General features: G+C 40.0%; 1 protein-coding gene across 4 annotated transcripts in view; it reads right to left on the bottom strand.

The window, feature by feature from the left end:
- Positions 1–16,056, bottom strand: part of tgfbr3 (transforming growth factor, beta receptor III) — a 193,169-nt gene extending 177,113 nt beyond the window's left edge. For 2 of the 4 annotated variants that reach the window (XM_048539072.2, XM_048539074.2), the window contains exon 1: positions 15,933–16,056. The gene's annotated coding sequence lies outside the window, so the exon portion shown is untranslated. Of the gene's footprint in view, positions 1–2,363; positions 2,450–8,707; positions 9,005–15,932 lie in introns of those variants that run through there. The other 2 variants (XM_048539073.2, XM_059648084.1) reach the window with 2 other exon arrangements.
- Between the last annotated feature and the right edge of the window lie 1,589 nt (positions 16,057–17,645).

Raw genomic sequence — 17,645 nt, 5'->3', positions numbered from 1 at the left:
AATTGGAAAATTAGTGCACTGCCCTCGGCCTCTGCGTGCCAAGGAGCAAAAAACCACAACCTGACACAAACCCCATCACCACCACTAGGTAGGCAGGAATGCTGTCAAGGGGACATAACTGGCATCCACACTCTTAGCAACAAGAGAATAAAAATTCTCCCTGTAAACAATAACTCCCTCTATCTTATTTTCATCCTAGGTTACATATATCTGAAACGAACACAAACAGCAAGATATTCAAAGACCCCCTGTACTGAACAGAATTGGAGAGATGATCTGCCCCATCCTTTTCCTCACCTTCTCTCTTCTCTTCTCCTCTCCCTTCCCTAGTCTCTCTTCTCCTCTGATTTCCTCACTGCAGGTACCTACCTACCTCTGAGCAAGATTTAAGTAGCCTGTGATAACAGCAATTTTTCTTCTGGGTACAATTATTTACTTTGGAGTATTTTCCTTTGTAAACACACTAAATAAACAGCAAGTTCTAGTTGTACCTCCGAATTCCTTTACGAGACTGCTTTCTCTTCTACTCTCATCTTTCTATTTATTTCCTGAATTTTTTCCACAGGATTCAATTGTCCCCACACTTTATTCTTGTTTGTTGCAAACATCGTACTTATTCTTGATTTAGATTAGTTATATAAACTTACCTCAGTACATTGTAAATACTGTCACAATAATTTCAGTTAGAAAGAAGTTGAATTTACATAGTATTTCTCACATCTATTGAGTTACGAAGTACAGTCACTGTTGTATACTCAAATATTGCAGCCAAACTGAATAAAGTGGAACTCGAGTTAGTTGCTTTTCATACTGCTTGTTGAGTGGAATGTTGTGCTGCATGGCAAGAGAATTTCTTACTCTTCTTCAAATACTAGCACAGGATTATTTACATCTACTTGAACCACCAGAACAGACAGCCTTATATACACTGTTTAAAACTTCGTCTTGGAGGTCAGTATCTCTAATAATACAAGTTTCCCTAAGAGCTGTGTGAAGGCAGCAGCATAATTTATATACTCAAGTTCTGGCTCAGGGCTGTATTACATGCCAAGGAATGAAAACTAGTGGAGCTGACTTTTTTAAAAAAAATATCAAGTCATGCCTGTATAAGCTAAATAAATAGAAAACACATTTGGCATGAATGTTGCAATTCTTAATTAAAAACCAAAAGCATTGGAACATTTAGTCAGAAAACCACAGATCAAGTGCCCAAATTAAACATTTTTGTTGAGGTTTATCTTAACTGATACACCAGATGGGGGTCTATGACCAGTCTCAAGTTCTCTCTTAACACCACTCACTAGTGATGCTAATTGTAATTTGTACATATGGGTTTTTTTTGGGGGGGGGGGGGGGGAGGGAGGGAGAGAGGACAGAATTCACTTCAGCTGGTCAAATCTGCCAAACTCAGTACATGAATGAAGCGCCAGTGGGGATGACACTCTGCAAGAAATCGACACCTTATGTCAGGAAAGAAGAAAATTGTAGAAATTGTTCAAGAATCTACACATTTGCAAATTATCATGCAGAATTGCTGGAGTGATGGTCAGAATCATCCCAATATAACAAGAAAAAACACAAGAAAGATGCTGGCCTATTTGTCATGAATTTAGCTGTGCCACTACCTAGAATGTTGGGATTCATTTGCTTTAATGCACAGATTATCGCAGATCCTCAAGTTTCAAAGTGGCAAGAAGTTAAAAATTTAAGATTATTTTTAACTCATCAAATCAAATCATGTACACCAAAAACAAGATCCAAAGCTATACCCTCAGCAATTATAACTTTTGGAATCAAAATTTGATCTTGGATCTTTGCTTATGAAAAATTATTCACAATTTCAAAGGTGCAGCATATATTTAATACCTAATCCCACACAGTACATAAGGAAAGACCTTTCTAAATTAAAATTCCACTTGAGAATTAAATATTCTTTAGTAGTGAAACAAAGTTATTTTCAACTGAAGCACTGTGGCAATGAAAAGAAGAAAACCAGCTGGCCAAGGGGAGAGAGATGCGAGCCCAGACAGAAAGGAATAATTTGAGCAATTTCCTTCTCAAATCTTCGCAATAATGACTGTGAAAGTCTGAAACTGGCAACTATCTTTTCTTTACAAAAGTTTTCTCTGCTCTCAAATTACAATTGTTTTCACTGCTTCATACTTACAAAACAAATAAATAAATAAAAATTGTTCCCAATTATCATTAAGTGTTGGTACACTGCCATTTAGTAGCCAAAAATAAAATAAATGTTTTAATCAGGTAATAGATCGAAGACAAATTGGTGATTAGGTACTGTAGAGTGGCAAAGAGACAGAAATATAGACAGACAGATATCATGCACTGATTAATTAAAAATTTACCTCTGCTGCTATTAGCTAAAGTTATGTTTCTGTTAGTCCATTTCCGAATACTGGTGCCAAACGTTCTACATTTAATTTATAGAATCATTCCATCATCTAAAAGCTATTTTCTGTCATTCGGGTTAATTTTCAAATTCCTATTGTGCAGTTGAAAAACAGACATTAAAGCTTAGTTGAACTATTACAACACACTAGAAAAAAGGAAAACAAGAATCTACATGCACATCAAAACAAACAAATAAATTATATATAACATTGCACACAATTGTTTCTTTTCCTCCAAATCTGCACTAACCCACAGCTGCCTTAGAACTAACCTAAAACATATGTTCAATCATTAAAAACAAAAAAAAGACAGGTCTGAATCCCCAATGTGTGGTTACATCATGACTAAGTGTTAGTAGCTATTTCTTAAAAGGGAAAGTCCACTAACCAATGCTTCAAAACCATTTACTGGAATCATTCTTTTTCCATGAATACCACTGATATTAATAATAAAAATATATACGAATTAAAATTTTAAGTAGTAAATTTTAAATTGTTTCTAGTTAGAACAATGCTTTGCTAACTCACATTTTAATAGAAAAGCATTGCACATCTACACAAAAGACTTTCAAAGTCATACAATGCAAACTGAACACAGGACATCAAGAAGCAGTTATTTCGGACTAAAAATTGGCTTTTGCACATTGGTGTAATGTTACCAATGTAAATGTTCATACCAATTTCACTGGTATCACTCAATTTCCAACCAGAAGCATTATTCTAACAATTTCACTACCAGTAGATGGCATCTGCAGCACTAATTGCTGACCAGTTTATGCCTGGTATTGTAAGTGACAGATCTTCATAAAAATAAGTTTAGGAGGGTCTAATAATGTAGTGGCAGCATCTCTATCTCTGGGACCGGAAGTCTGAGTTCAAGTCCCTAATGCTCTGAAGTTGTCACAACATGCCCAAAACAGGATGATTGAAAAAAATTATAAGAAGAAGTTTGATTGATTTTGTTGGCACAAGATGAACTAAAAAAAGGAGTCCTGTAGCATATTGTGACAATATGATACAGTGATGTATTGTGCATTACAGTTATATCAATCCTTTAACTGCAAAACAAAGACTTAACTGAATCCTTTAGTCAAGATGGTGCCTTTTTAAATAACATTATCTCAGTCAAACAACAGGTAACTGAAGTACTTCCAGCAAGCAGTTGGCTGTGTACCAGCAAATGTATGAGTAACATAACAAAAAGTCAATCCTATTCATTCATAGGAAAAGTATAAACAAAGCATATTTTTATTTTGAACTCCATAATTCTCTTCAGTAACATGAAGCATCACAAACTGAAGCAATTTAAGGGGCACAGGCACAAAAATTGTTAAAACTTGTTCCAGCTGTCATTAAGAATTGACATGCCAGGGGAACAGCTTTGCATATTTCCACATGCAAGTTTTTTTTAAATACACTTATGGGATGTGGGAGTTGTAAACTAGGCCAGCATTTTACTGCCCATTTGTAAATATCCTTTAGAAGGTACGGGTGAGCTGCCTTTTTGACCACTGCTGTCCATGTGGGGTGGGCAGACCCAACTGTTAGAATCATAGAGCTGTACAGCACAGAAACAGACCCCTCAGTCCAACTTGTCCATGCCCACCAGATATACTAAATTAATCAAGTCCCATTTTCCGACATGTGGCACATATCCCACTAAATCTTTCCATTCATATACTCCATCCAGATGCTTTTCAAATGTTTTAATTGTACCATTAAACCTCCATTGTACCTCCACCATTTCCTCTGACAGTCCATTCCAAACACGCACCACTCTTGTGTAAAATAGTTGCCCTGGATGCCCATTTTAAATCCTACTCCTCTCAGCTTAAACCTATGGCCTCTAGTTTTGGATTCCCCCAACCCAGGGAAAAGACCTTGGCTAGTCACCCCATCCATGCCCCTCATGATTTCATAAACTTCTGGAAAGGTCACTCCTCAGCTTCCGACACTCCAGGGAAAATAGATGCAGCCTATTCAGCCTCTCCCTATAGCTCAAAGACTGCAACCCTCCAACCCTGGAAACACCCTTGTTAATCTTTTCTGAGCCCTTTCAAGTTTCACAACATCCGCCCTATAGGAGGGAGACCAGATGCGCACAGTATTCCAAAAGTGGCCTAATCAATGTCCTGTACAACCGCAACGTGACCTCTCAGCGCCTATACTCAAAAGCACTGATCAATAAAGGCAAGTACACCAAACACCACCTTCACTATCCTGTCTGCCTGCGACTCCAATATCAAGGAACAATGAACTTGCACTCCAAGGCCTCTTTGTTCAGCAATACTCCCCAGGACCTTAACATTAAGTGTGCAAGTCCAGTCCTGATTTGCCTTTTCAAAATGCAGCACCTCACATTTATCTAAATTAAATCCCATCTGCCACTCCTTGGCCCATTGGCCCATCTGATCAAGGTCCCTTCATACTCGGAGACAAGCTTCTTCACTGTTCACTACATCTCCACTTTTTGGGCCACCTGCAAACTTACTGACTGTACCTATGTTCACATCCAAATCATTTATAGAAATGACAAAAAGCAGTGGACCCAGCACCATTCTCTGTGACCAGCAGCGTGCCACAGGCCTCCAGTCGGAAAAGCAACACTCCACCATCATCCTCTGTCTTCTACCTTCAAACCAGTTCTGTATCCAAACGGCTAGTGCTCCCTGTATTCCATGTAATCTAACCTTGTTAATCTACCATGAGGAACCTCGTAGAATAGTTACTGAAATCCATACAGATCATGTCCACTACCTTGCCCTCAATCTTCTTCACTACTTCTTCAAAATACTCAATGAAGTTAGTGAGACAATTTCCTGTGCACAAAGCCATACTGACTATCCTTAATCAGTCCTTGCCTCTCCAAATACATGTAAATCTGTCTCTCAAGATTCCCTCCAACAACATGCCCACCACCAACATCCGGCTCACCAGTCTCGTGTCCCCTGGCTTTTCCTTACCACCTTTCTTAAATAGAAACACCACATTAGCCAACCTGCAGTCTTCTGGCACCTCATCTGTGGTTATTGGTGATTCAAATATCTCAGCCAGGGGCCCAGGAAGCACTTCCCTAGCTTCCCACAGAGCTCAAGGATACACCCGATCAGGTCACAGGGATTTATCCACCTTTATACCCTTTAAGATGTCCAACATCTTCTCCTGTAATACAGACATTTTTCAAGTGTCACTACTTATTTCCCCACTTTTCTATCTTCAACGTCCTTCTCCACAGTAAACACAGATGCAAAATACTTGTATAATATCTCCCCTATCTCCTGCTGTTCCACACACAGGCAACCTTGCTGATCTTTAAGGGGTCCTATTTTTTCTCCTGTAACTCTTTCGTCCTAAAAAATATTTGTCAGATCCCTTTCGATTCTCCACATCCCTGTTGCCAACGACATCTCATGTCCCCTTTTTACCCTTCTGATTTCCATCATAACTATAATTTCTACTGCCTTTATACTCTTCTAGGGAGTCACTTGATCCCTGCTGTCCATACCTGATATACACTTCCTTCTTTTTCTTGACCAAAGCCTCAATTTCTCTAGTCATCCAGCATTCCCTATATGTATCGGTCTTGAGGTACACATTGTCTCTGGACTCTTGTTATCTCATCTTTGAAGGCTTCCCATTTTCTAGGTGTCCCTTTACTTGGGAACACCCCCACCGCCACCACCCCAATCAACTTTTGAAAGTTCTTACTGTCAAACCTGGCCTTCCTCAAAATTAGAGCTCTACTTTTTAGATCTGGTCTATCCTTTTCCATCACTATTTTAAAACTATAAACAGAATGTTCCAGGACTTTGACCCAAAAACAATAAAAGAAATAGTGATGTAGTTGCAAGTGAGGATGATGCTTGGGCTGGAGGGAAAATATTACAGGTGATGGTAGAAAATATTTCCTTACACAGACCTTAGTACTTTTTATGAACAAAAGCAAAGTTGCTAGAAAAGCTCAGCAGGTCCAATCCTGTGGAAGGGTCACCGGACCCGAAACGTTAACTCTGATGTTTTTTCTTCACAGATGCCGCCAGACCTGCTGAGCTTTTCCAGCAACTTTGTTTTTGTTCTGGATTTACAGCATCTGCAGTTCTTTCTGTTTTCAGTTAGTACTTATTATATTGCTGTGAAGTGGACAACCTTGCTGTTCTACCAACTGCACATCACAAACCACAGGTGCCACCCTAAGGCCAGAAACTGCAGTATAACTGCCCACATAAATCAGATTCATCTGTAAATTATTAATGCATGGAATACTTCCAAAAAGTGCCTTTGGTACTTGAATTCTATTACTTTTATAGCACTAAATGTATCAACCAACAAATATTCTAAAAGCCATTTTAACTCGTTTCTACAGCACTTCACAATATTGTTGTAATATAATGAGGCATCATTGTTTTCCACTGGAGCATATTCTGTACTCAATAGCAAGGTCCTATGCTACATTACAAAACCATTACTGTTCCTCCCTTCAGGCTCTGGTCCCAACATCACTCTTTCAGCTTTTTAAAAATCACAAAAACATGCAGAATCTCACTCTTCCTCTCAAGATCTGATTTCACCATCTTTCTTTCTGCACAATCTCTTGCAGGCTGTAACTCTACAATGCAAAGTCTCATCAACTGAACTCCAACAATGATCACAAAGTACTTAAAGAACGTGCTTATCAAGCAACAGCACAAAATGAGCAATATAGCTAACTGCAGAGAGAAACTGTATGGCTCAGCACATTGCACACTATTTTAATATCTGATGCAAATTAATTGTACCTCATATAATACTAATCTGTCAACATACAAAAACAGTCCAGAGGATCTGCTAGCAATGTGATATTTTGGCCCTTTTCAAAGAGTTTCACTCAGTTACATCTCATCCAGCTAGTGCTCCTCAGATGCAGTTAAGATACTGAGGTAAAAAACTTCACTGAGAAATTCACCTGGTTCAGAGGGTTGTGTACACAATCCACCCCATCAACAGCCTTGTGCACATTACAAAGTGACAGTGCAGAGCAGTAATCGTGAAAGCTGCAAGTGACAATTAAATCAAGGATCTGCCTGTTGCTATGTTCACCCGGTACCCCAAACATCATTTAAACACTCCTCCATTGACCAGCTTCACTAAAAACAAATTAAGTGGTCATTATATCTTTGCTGTTTGTTGGAATATGCTGATTGCATTCTGGTTGCTGCATTGCCAACACTGTAAACAGTCACTATGCTTCAAATAGTATTTCATTGCCTGTGAAGCTTGTAACATCCTGAGGTTGTTAAAGAAATTGTACAACTTCAAATATAATTTTAAACAGTACAACCCAGTAAAACCCATTACTCCTTACTTGCACTTCAATAATAAAAACATTATGCCAATGTCAAACATTTTAACCACACCATCTGTCTCTACAGTTGGCTGAGGTTCTCCTTCATCTTTACTTTCAGATAGATTAATTATCATGATTCTTTAGGACAGGTAATTAACATCTATAATAATTCGTTTGACCATATCAGGACATGCAGCACAACGTTCACAAAGATATACATGTCAAATGAAAGTTAAAACAAAATGAAAACAGCATTTCTTACTGACGGTGTGTTAAGCCATTCAGCAACACAATCTGTTGCTAACAATCACAGACTTCTTAGCGGATGCATTTAATTTCACTGTATAACCATACTGCATGTAAAAGCTTAACATTACGACGGTAACCCTAGATATACACATTAAAGGTAATAACTGCTATCATTTTAGTTGCTCTGTAACTGCATGTGTCCGGATCCCTGAACTGATATCGTATTATTTCTCAGTTTATCCCATTAACTGTAACAGTGTGAAAGAGCCAATTTGAAAGCATGTAAAACAAATCGTTTAAGAAACTGCTGTCGTGCAAACTGATAAAAAAAAGCTGTTCTTTTAAAAACAAAACTGAAAAAGCCAGATGATATACACATAACGGACATATAAAAGTTCTATACTGCTTACTGCCATAGGCAGTTTTTTTAAGCTCCATCGTATCAGAACACGCCAAAAAAGTTCTTTCTGCATATGGTGAAAAATATGCAAAGGATTTCATTCGATTTTCCTTTATAGCCATGAATATTGGGGGATGCACACGTGAAGGATGGGATTCAAAACAAAGCCCAACCCTCCACCAAAAATCAAAACCTCACACGATGGACTTACTTATTTTTTAAAAATCAGCAACATATCAGATATAAACAGATCGTTCTGCAGCTCATCTCATTTTCCAGACCATGTTCAGATCAAGGCACACCATCTCATGGACCAAGTTTACTCACCTCGAGCTGTCAAAATGACAAGGGCGCAGTGAAAAACAAATCAAACACATTCACAGGCCCCAATCTGAAGACACCCCCCTCCCCACACTACGACCTCTCCGACTATACCCCTTAAACTCTGATTTCGGAGAGTCTTTTACAAGCACGAATTAGTCTCCGGAATACTACAGGCAACATGAGTCTGTCAGCTCTCCCTCCGGTGGAGCTGCAGCTGTAGCAAGGTTTCTTTCTCTTTTTCTCGGTCTGTTCCCTTAGGACCCTCCTGCTCCAACCCTGCTGCCTGCGGCGTTGAAACGAGCTGCAACGCGCATGCGGTCGCCCCTATCCGCTTTCGCCCCGCCCACAACACCATGGTCCCTCCCCGCATCTACCCCGCCCACAAACCACGGGTGATCCCGCCCCCAACCCCAGCCCCGCCTGATGTCCAATGACCCCGCCCCCTTCCAACCAGCCCGGCCGGCAACACTTCAGACCCCGTCCCACATGACCAGGCCTCTGATTGGAGGAGCGGAACTGAGTGGGCGTGCATACTGCGTACACGCGGCCCAGGGGCGATGCCAGCCGAAAATCTGTGGTCATAGCACAGAGCGCTTCTAGGTTGCAGAATAAGCGAGGGCGGCTTAATTATGATTTCAAATAAAAATTTTGCATCATGTTTAGATGTGTTGGTTCGCCTGATTAAGATTTGGAGTTAATATTTTGCATTGACTGTAAGGGGACGAGTTAGTGAGGACGCAGCTTAAGGCAAAGGAGATATGGAGTTAGGTCGGAGATGGTCGGAGTTGAGTGGGCGGCTGAAGGAGTGCCATCAAAGCAAAACCTGAAAGCCCGAGGAAGTGTAAACCCTATAGGCTATACGGTGGCTTTCTGCTGAGAGAAATTTGTTCCACTCTGTGACAAAAGCGAGAAATTCGAGCTCCTCGAATGGTGTTCTTGTTAATTCCGTGTTGGGGGTTTCCCATTGCACATCTGATACCTCTGTAAAAGGAATTATCAGCATGCAATAAGCGTGCGCTGGTATTGTGCCACGCTCAAAGCCGAAAAAACGCGAACGCGTTTTATTTCAAAGAAATGTACCTACCACAAAGACGAGGCTGAAGCATGTGCAGCTATATTCCACATTGGCCTGCTCCTCACCTTTCCCAACATCACAGATGCCAATTGTCAGACAATTCATTTAATTTCTCTGACAGTAAGCAACTATTGGCTAAAGGTTACATGGTGTACAGCTGGATGAACACAGCAGGCCAAGCAGCATCTTAGGAGCACAAAAGCTGACGTTTCAGGCCTAGACTAAAGGTGTTGGATACAGCAAAGAAGGCAGGCCCTGACAACATTGCGGCAGTTATACAGTCATAGAGTTGTACAGCATTGGAAGCAGACCCCCTGGGCCAACTTGTCCATGCCCACCAGCTACCTTAACACCATTTGCCAGCATTTGGTCCATATCCCCCTAAACCCTTCCTATTCATGTCCCCACCCAGATGCGTTTTAAATGTTGTAATTGTACCCACCTCCATCACTTCCTCTGGCAGCTCATTCCATACATGCACCACCCTCTGTGTGAAAAAGTTGAGCCATAGGTCCCTTTTTTATCTTTTCCCCTCTCACCTTAAACCTATGCCCACTAGTTTTGGACTCCTGCACTCTGGGGTAAAGACCTTGGCTATTGACCCTATCCAAGCCCCACATGATTTTATAAACCTATATAAGGTCACCCCTCAGCTTCTGATGCTCCAAGGAAAATAGCCTCAGCTTATCCAGCCTCTACCTATAGCCCAACTCCTCCAACCCTGGCAACATCCTTGTAAGTCTTTTCTGAACCCTTTCAAGTTTCACAACATCCTTCCTGTAGCAAGTAGATCACAATTGCTCACAGCTTTCCAAAAGTAGCTTAACCAATGTCCTGTACAACTGTAACTTGATCTCCCAACTCCTGCACTCAATGCACTGACCAGTAAACAAAAGCATACCAAATGCCGCCTTCACTATCCTGTCTACCAGGGACTCCACTTTCAATGTACTATGAGCCTGCATTCCAAGGTCTCTTTGTTCAGCAAAACTCGGCTGTTGTACAAGTGTATAAGTCCTGCCCCAATTTGCTGTTCCAAAACACAGCACCTCACAGTTATCTGCCAATCCTCGGTCCACTGGCCACAGAGTCAGGAGTGATGTGCTGAAGATTTTTCCTCCAGATGAACCAAACTGTTCCAGTACAGATACAATACTAGCATTAACCTAACTGCTAAAATTTCCAGGCCATGTCCTGTCCATTTAAAGCAGGACAAAATTTTTAACAAGTCTAATTACAGCCCCAGTAATCAACACTCGATTGTTCGCAAAGTTATGAAGTTTTCATAAATGGTGCTATCAGGCAGCATTTACATAGCAGTTACCTGCTCACTGACACTGGGTTTGAAATCCATCAGGGCCATTCTGCTTCTGACTTCATTACAGCTTTGTCCTGAACATGGACAAAACAGCTGAAGTCAAGAGGTAAGGTCAAAGTGATCGCACAATGTTCAATATCCTTTGCGACTCCTCAAGCTGTACTCAAGCTGTTCATGTCAATATGCATTAAGTCTTGGTTGATAATGGCAAATAATGTTCACACCATAAAAGTACCGGATTATGGCCATGTCCAAGGAGAGAATCTGATCTTCGTCACGTGATGCTCAATGGAATTATCACCACTGAACCCATTGAGCACTCAGAGGCTGGGGATTCTGCAGCAAGTAACTCATCTACTGACTCCCAAAAGCCTGTCCAACATCTACAAGGCAGAGGAATGGAATGGAATATTCCCCATTTGCATGGATAAATGCAGCTACAACAATACTCAAAGCTTGACTCTCTATCTTGTACAAAGCAGGCTATTGCATTAGCACCCAATTCACCAGTTTAAACATTCATTCCCACCACTGAAGCACTGTGGCAACCACATACAAGATACACTGCAGCAATTCAACAAAGCACCTTGGATAGCATCATCCAAACTTGCAACCTCTACCAACTGGAAAAACAAGGGCAGTTGATGCATGGAAACACCATTACCTACTTGTACATTCTATTTATACACACACTAATCCTAGGACACCCTAATAACATTCTGCATGTAGCATCATGTGGACTGAACTGGTTCAAGGTGGCTCACCACCACCTTCTCAACGATAATTAGAGATGGGCAATAAATGGTGGCTTAGCTAGTGGTATCTCCATGCTGTGAAATAATGAACAAAAAAAAGGGGCAGCGAAAAATGATGGCCTGAGATTCTAGATGGTAAACAGGTTCCTTAAGCAAAAATGTAATGTGAATCAATTTCTCAACTTGATGTAAGACTGGCTCATTTTGCAATACAAATAGCATTATTTTGAAGTATGTCACACACACTTGGAAATAAACATTCCATTAGAGAATATTCAGCCACTACCTTTCCAAGTATTTCATACAGACATTTAGGATTATAATGAAAGAAAATCATACTGCATTAAATTCTATAAGTTATCACTCTCACTGCTTAAATATTCAATTTAGCTATTTTCTGAAGTCCCAAACCTCTAATTCCAATTTGGTGTCATCTTCAAATCTGACAAATTGGCATTGAGCTTTTGAAATCTTATCTTGATTTAAATTAGAAAAGCATTGGCCCTACACAAACTTTGTCAAGAAACTCATTACTCTCCTCACACTGAAAAAACTTCCCTGGAAAACCCGCTGTTTTCCACCCTTTGTCAATTTTGTATCCAGTTTTAACATCTTGAATATTAAGAGTTTTGAGTTTAACTGATGGAATCCTGTCCAGAAAACAACTAAATGCTTGTTGCAAATCCATGCATATCACTTAAATATAAGATCTATTTTTCTTGCCATTTCTTTGAAACAAGGCCGTTGATCAGCCAGGATATTCTGCTTCTGAATCCATGATAATTGATTACAGGGTCAGGGTAATCAACACTTACACTTGATCATTATACCTATTATTTTAAACAGAATTAGAAAGGAACCAACTAGTCTTTAGCTTCTTGTCCCTGTTTTACTACCTCATACATATGACCTCCTACACCAGCCTATTTCTAATCTATTGAGCCTGCCCAATCACTCCCCCTTAAACATTATAAATGTGGGCTTCATAAATGTGCACTAAATATACCATCTGTTCCCAAGTATTTATCTGTTTTGTGTTATTTCAGCTGATCTAGGACTTCCACTCATTTATAGAAAGTAAGGACAGGGTAAATTATCCATAATTTCTATTGTTAATATTGATTTGAAAGCAGTTTGCATTGGCTGCAACAGAAGTTCATGCATTCAAATTGCATATTAGAGATTCAAGCACAAAATTTAGTGTGATATCCCATGCAATATTGAGAAGGGCTGAATTGTCATCTTTGAGTTACATGTCTCAAATGGAGGCTCCATCTTACTCTCAAGTAGAACTAAAATAATCTATGATACTACTTCGAAGAATAGTAAGTGAGCTCATGCAAATAGAAACATAGAAGACAGGAGCAGGAGGAGGCCATTCTGCCCTTCAAGCTTGCTCCACCATTCATCATGACCACAGCTGATCATCCAACTCAATAGCCTAATCCTGCTTTCTCCCCATAATCTTTGATCCCCTTCACCCCAAGTGATATATCTAGCTGCCTCTTGAATACATTCAATGTTTTGGCATCAACTACTTTCTGTGTAATAAATTCCATTTTTACTCAGCTAAAGACACACATATTAATTTGAACATATCATCTAGGACCTCATTGTACACAAACAGGTTGGCCTGTTTTCTACATTAGACACTTTTTAAAAGTTTAAGCACAGTTTTCAAGTACTTAAGCAGTTTGAAAAGTTATGATGTCAAGGAAAGCACTGAGTTAATGCAAATTTGTCTTCCCTTAAATTGTATCTACTATCTCGTGTTCACCTTCTATTTCACCTCCACAGGTGCCTTCAATGGTTTTTGCCTTCTCTATTCCTGTTGAAGTTCTGCAATAACATACATCTTGTCTCTACAGCACTGCTGTTCGGATACAGCTGCATCATCCTGATACTTCACGTGGAGCTTGGGGTACCCAATCAACCAAGGTGCCACTGCTTTTAAAATATAATGCTCCAGGAGGGTAACAGGTCAAAATTAATCTCTAAGCAGACTGTTCTTTAAAGATCTAAATATTACAAAAACGCAGAAGAAAGCACTGGTCATAAACATTGTGCTGCCTTCCCCCACCATCCATCCCACCCTTTCCCAGCTTGCTCATTATGCTTATTGTTATTTGAAGGTTTTTGTTTAACATGTACCTTCATGGAGTACTGGCCTCACTGGTTGGGTCAACATTTATTGCACATTACTAATTGCCCTTGCGAGGGTAATGGTCAGTTTTCTTCTTGAGTTGCTGCAGCATATTAAAATCAATGACCTGGATTCAAAATCTCAATGCTAGGTTATAGATTCAGTTTTCTTAGTTGGTCAGTGTTATGTTGATAATTCACCTGTATTCTTTGAGCCTTTACAATAGTCCTACGTGATTATGGAGGGCCAGTGTGGTTACAAACTCTTCAGATTGAGCTGTATCCTTTATTTCTAACGTTTGATTGTTGATGAAATGGTATAGGGTAAGATATTCAACATTCGGTTATGGGAAACGCTGAATATTTTTCCTCCAGTTTTTGGTGTATTGAACCGTAATCAACAATGGGCAGCATGATGGCTCAGTGGTTAGCGCTGCTGCCTCACTGCGCCAGGGTTACAATCTAACCTCAGGCGACTGCCTGTGTGAAGTCTGCACATTTTCCCCGTGTCTGTGTGGGTTTCCACCGGGTGCTCCGGTTTCCTCCCAGGTATGCAGGAGTGGCCATGCTAAATTGTCCGTAGTGTCCAAGGAATGTGGAGGTTAAGTGGGTTGGCAATGGGAAAAGAAGGGTTACAAGGATAGGGTGGCGGAATGGGTCTGGGTGGGATGCTGTTTGTAGGATCGGTGTGGACTCGAAGGGCTGAATGGCCTACTTCCACACTGTACGGATTCTCTGCTTCATCGCTGTAACAATCCACCGGGGCGATTGTTAAGGGTTCACATGCAGGTATATATGTTTGACATTTTAGTTGGAATGCATGATACCCCTCCTTCCAATGACTATGGAAATAAGCTTGAAGGAAGAAGCGTGTTAAACGAATACATTCGATGCAAGATCGAAGAAAAAAAAATCTATAGTGACATAACACATGCTTTGTTTTTGGCAGAATGTCCCAAAAACAGACGGTGAGCGATGCAAATCTCCCCAAATATTAAGGGGGCGAAGAAACAGAACAATGATGATAAATAGGAATCGCAAATCACGTGGATTAAAATCAAGATCAGAATGATCTTTAGTTGTTTTGTGTAAAAGTATTATTTCCTGAATAACGAATGAATGCGATAGTGATCTGTCTACCTAAAAAGTTCAGAATTCATCAAACGCCTCAATGCATTTTGCAAGAGAAGCTCAGGTTGTTATTGACCTTTTCAGGTTAATTAATACTTGACACTTAAAAACTGCATTAACCACAACTGGTTGTAAATTATTTAGTCTTGCTTTTAGCAAAATCTGGCCAAATACTTTCGAATATGAAGAAGAATTAACACGAAAGTCTAAAATGAAATTCACATTAACCACATATTTGTTAATCGTGGCGGTAGTAGTCTGGAGGTCTAAGCATTTTTGCAAATTCGGCAAATAGAAAATTATTTGCATGTTTTCCCCGGGGCACATTCACTTTCACAAAAAGTAGTTTCGTCCTATTTAGCATTGGCAAGATTTGTTGAACGTGCTTCAGAGACTAACCAAGGCAGTAACGCGCGCCGAGGCAGCCGTAGTGTTGGGACTTCTGACAAAATCGAAGACCCTTGCACGAAGAATCAACTGCATAGCGCACTGTTCATTAAAAGAAAACAAAATGCACTGTCTGAAGTAATAGGAAACCTCATCTACAATTAATTTCGGCGATACAATTTTCCTAACTTGCAAGTCGAGTGGTTGTGTTAACACAACTATAAAGGTGGGTTTGTGTTACAGCATATCATCTCCCTTTGCCATTAGTAAACATAATTTAACAGTTAATGTCTCTTGTTAAATTGGAATATATAGAGAGTCGAACCGATCGTGAAAACCAAAACATATAAACTAATCATAAACCATGATGTAAAAACAATGTCCCAATTTAACTATTAGTTTTTTTAGAGTATGCATTACCTATAAACAGTTGTGAAATCCAGGTTCCGGTTGCAGCTATTGAATCTATATTTACGTTTCACATTTTAGGCAGCCCTTTATAGAGTCCTGCGAGGAGAAAAACACACCCCGCTATTGATGTCACTTTGTGGTTTGGACAAATCAATGCAATCAAACAACATTGCACCGAAATGTTAAGATACGAGGCTGTGGGTGGGGTGGAGGATTTTTGACGGAGCGTCTTGCGTTGTCCAGGTGTTTGGCTGCCATCTGCTGGAAAAGAAATTCAATGCAACGTCAGTCCCTTGCTGCGTGTTTACCATCTACTGGCGCGCACAGAAAGAAGTCGCAATTTTAAGACCGCTGGTCGAATTTTGCTTGTGTTCCTGGTGAAGACATGCGACCAACTGGCGCGAAGAAAATCAATAGATTCGGAATTTAACTACCAGCTCTGCTGAGTTTCTTCAGCATATTTGTTTCTCATTTATAGTTTATCCAAACTCGCCTTCCCTTTGGACGAACACTAAAAGTTTGAACTGTCCTTCCCTTTTAAGAGAAAGCCTCTAACATAGTCAATTTCAATATTAGGAAACGTTACATTTCTTGTTTTGTGGCACTATGTAACGAACGTATTTGGGGAAAGGGGGTTAATTATTGTTGCGCAGCCGTTAGTTAGAACACGAATAAGATAGATATTACCGTTATTAACTGTACAGTACACTATTAATTAACATTTTACGAAAATCCATGATTTAATTTTATAATGTTATTAATACAGTGAAAATATTTCACAAAACTGGAAAGTATTAGGTTACCGCATTCCTACTACGATAAAGGTTTTTCTTTACAACGATACTGTGCCTTTAACCGTGGGGTGCAGGTTCATAGTTCATTGAAATTGGAGAGGCACTTAGACAGGACGATGAAGAAGGCGTTTGTATGTGTGCCTTCATTGATCAATGCATTGAGTATAGGTGTTGGAAGATCATGTTGCAGCTGTACAGGACATTGGTTCTGCTACTTTTGGAACACTGCTTTCAATTCTGGTCTCCTGCTATAGGAAAGATGTGAAACTTGACAGGGTTCAGAAAAGATTTGCAGGGATGTGACCCAGTTTGGAGGGTTTGAGCTATTGCGAGAGGCTAAATAGGCTGGGGCTGTTTTCCCTGGTGCATTGGGAGGTTGGGGGGTGAGAGTGACCTTGTAGAGGTTTATAAAATCATGAGGGGCATAGATAGGGTGAATATCACAATCTTTTTCCCAGGGTAGAGGAGTCCAAAACGAGAGGAAATAAGGTGAGAGGGAAAAGATACAATAAAGACCTAAGGGACAACTGGTTCACGCAGAGGGTGATCGTGTATGGAATGAGCTGCCACAGGAGGTGATGAAAGCTGGTGCAATTAAAATATTAAAAGGCATCTGAGTGGGTATATGAATAGGAAGAGTTTAGAGGGATATGTACCAAAGGCTGGCAAATTGGACTAGACTACTTTAGGATATCTGGTTGGCATTGGATAAATGAGACTGAAGGGTCTGTTTCTATGCTGTACGTTTCTATGACTCTAAATCAGTCTGTCATGTTTGTTGGAGACCTAATTCATTTTAAGATAACGGAAAAGTGGAAACAACAATATTTCAATTTTTGAATGTGTGAGGAATAGAATGATGCATCTATTTGATACTGAACTCAATTCTCATCATCCTGGTGCTGTACAATCCTCACAGAGGAAAATA

This window comes from Stegostoma tigrinum, chromosome 8 (assembly GCF_030684315.1).
Source record: "Stegostoma tigrinum isolate sSteTig4 chromosome 8, sSteTig4.hap1, whole genome shotgun sequence".
NCBI lineage: Eukaryota > Metazoa > Chordata > Chondrichthyes > Orectolobiformes > Stegostomatidae > Stegostoma > Stegostoma tigrinum.
Note: the sequence above shows the minus strand (reverse complement) of the source record. Positions and strands in the feature narration are given on the sequence as shown.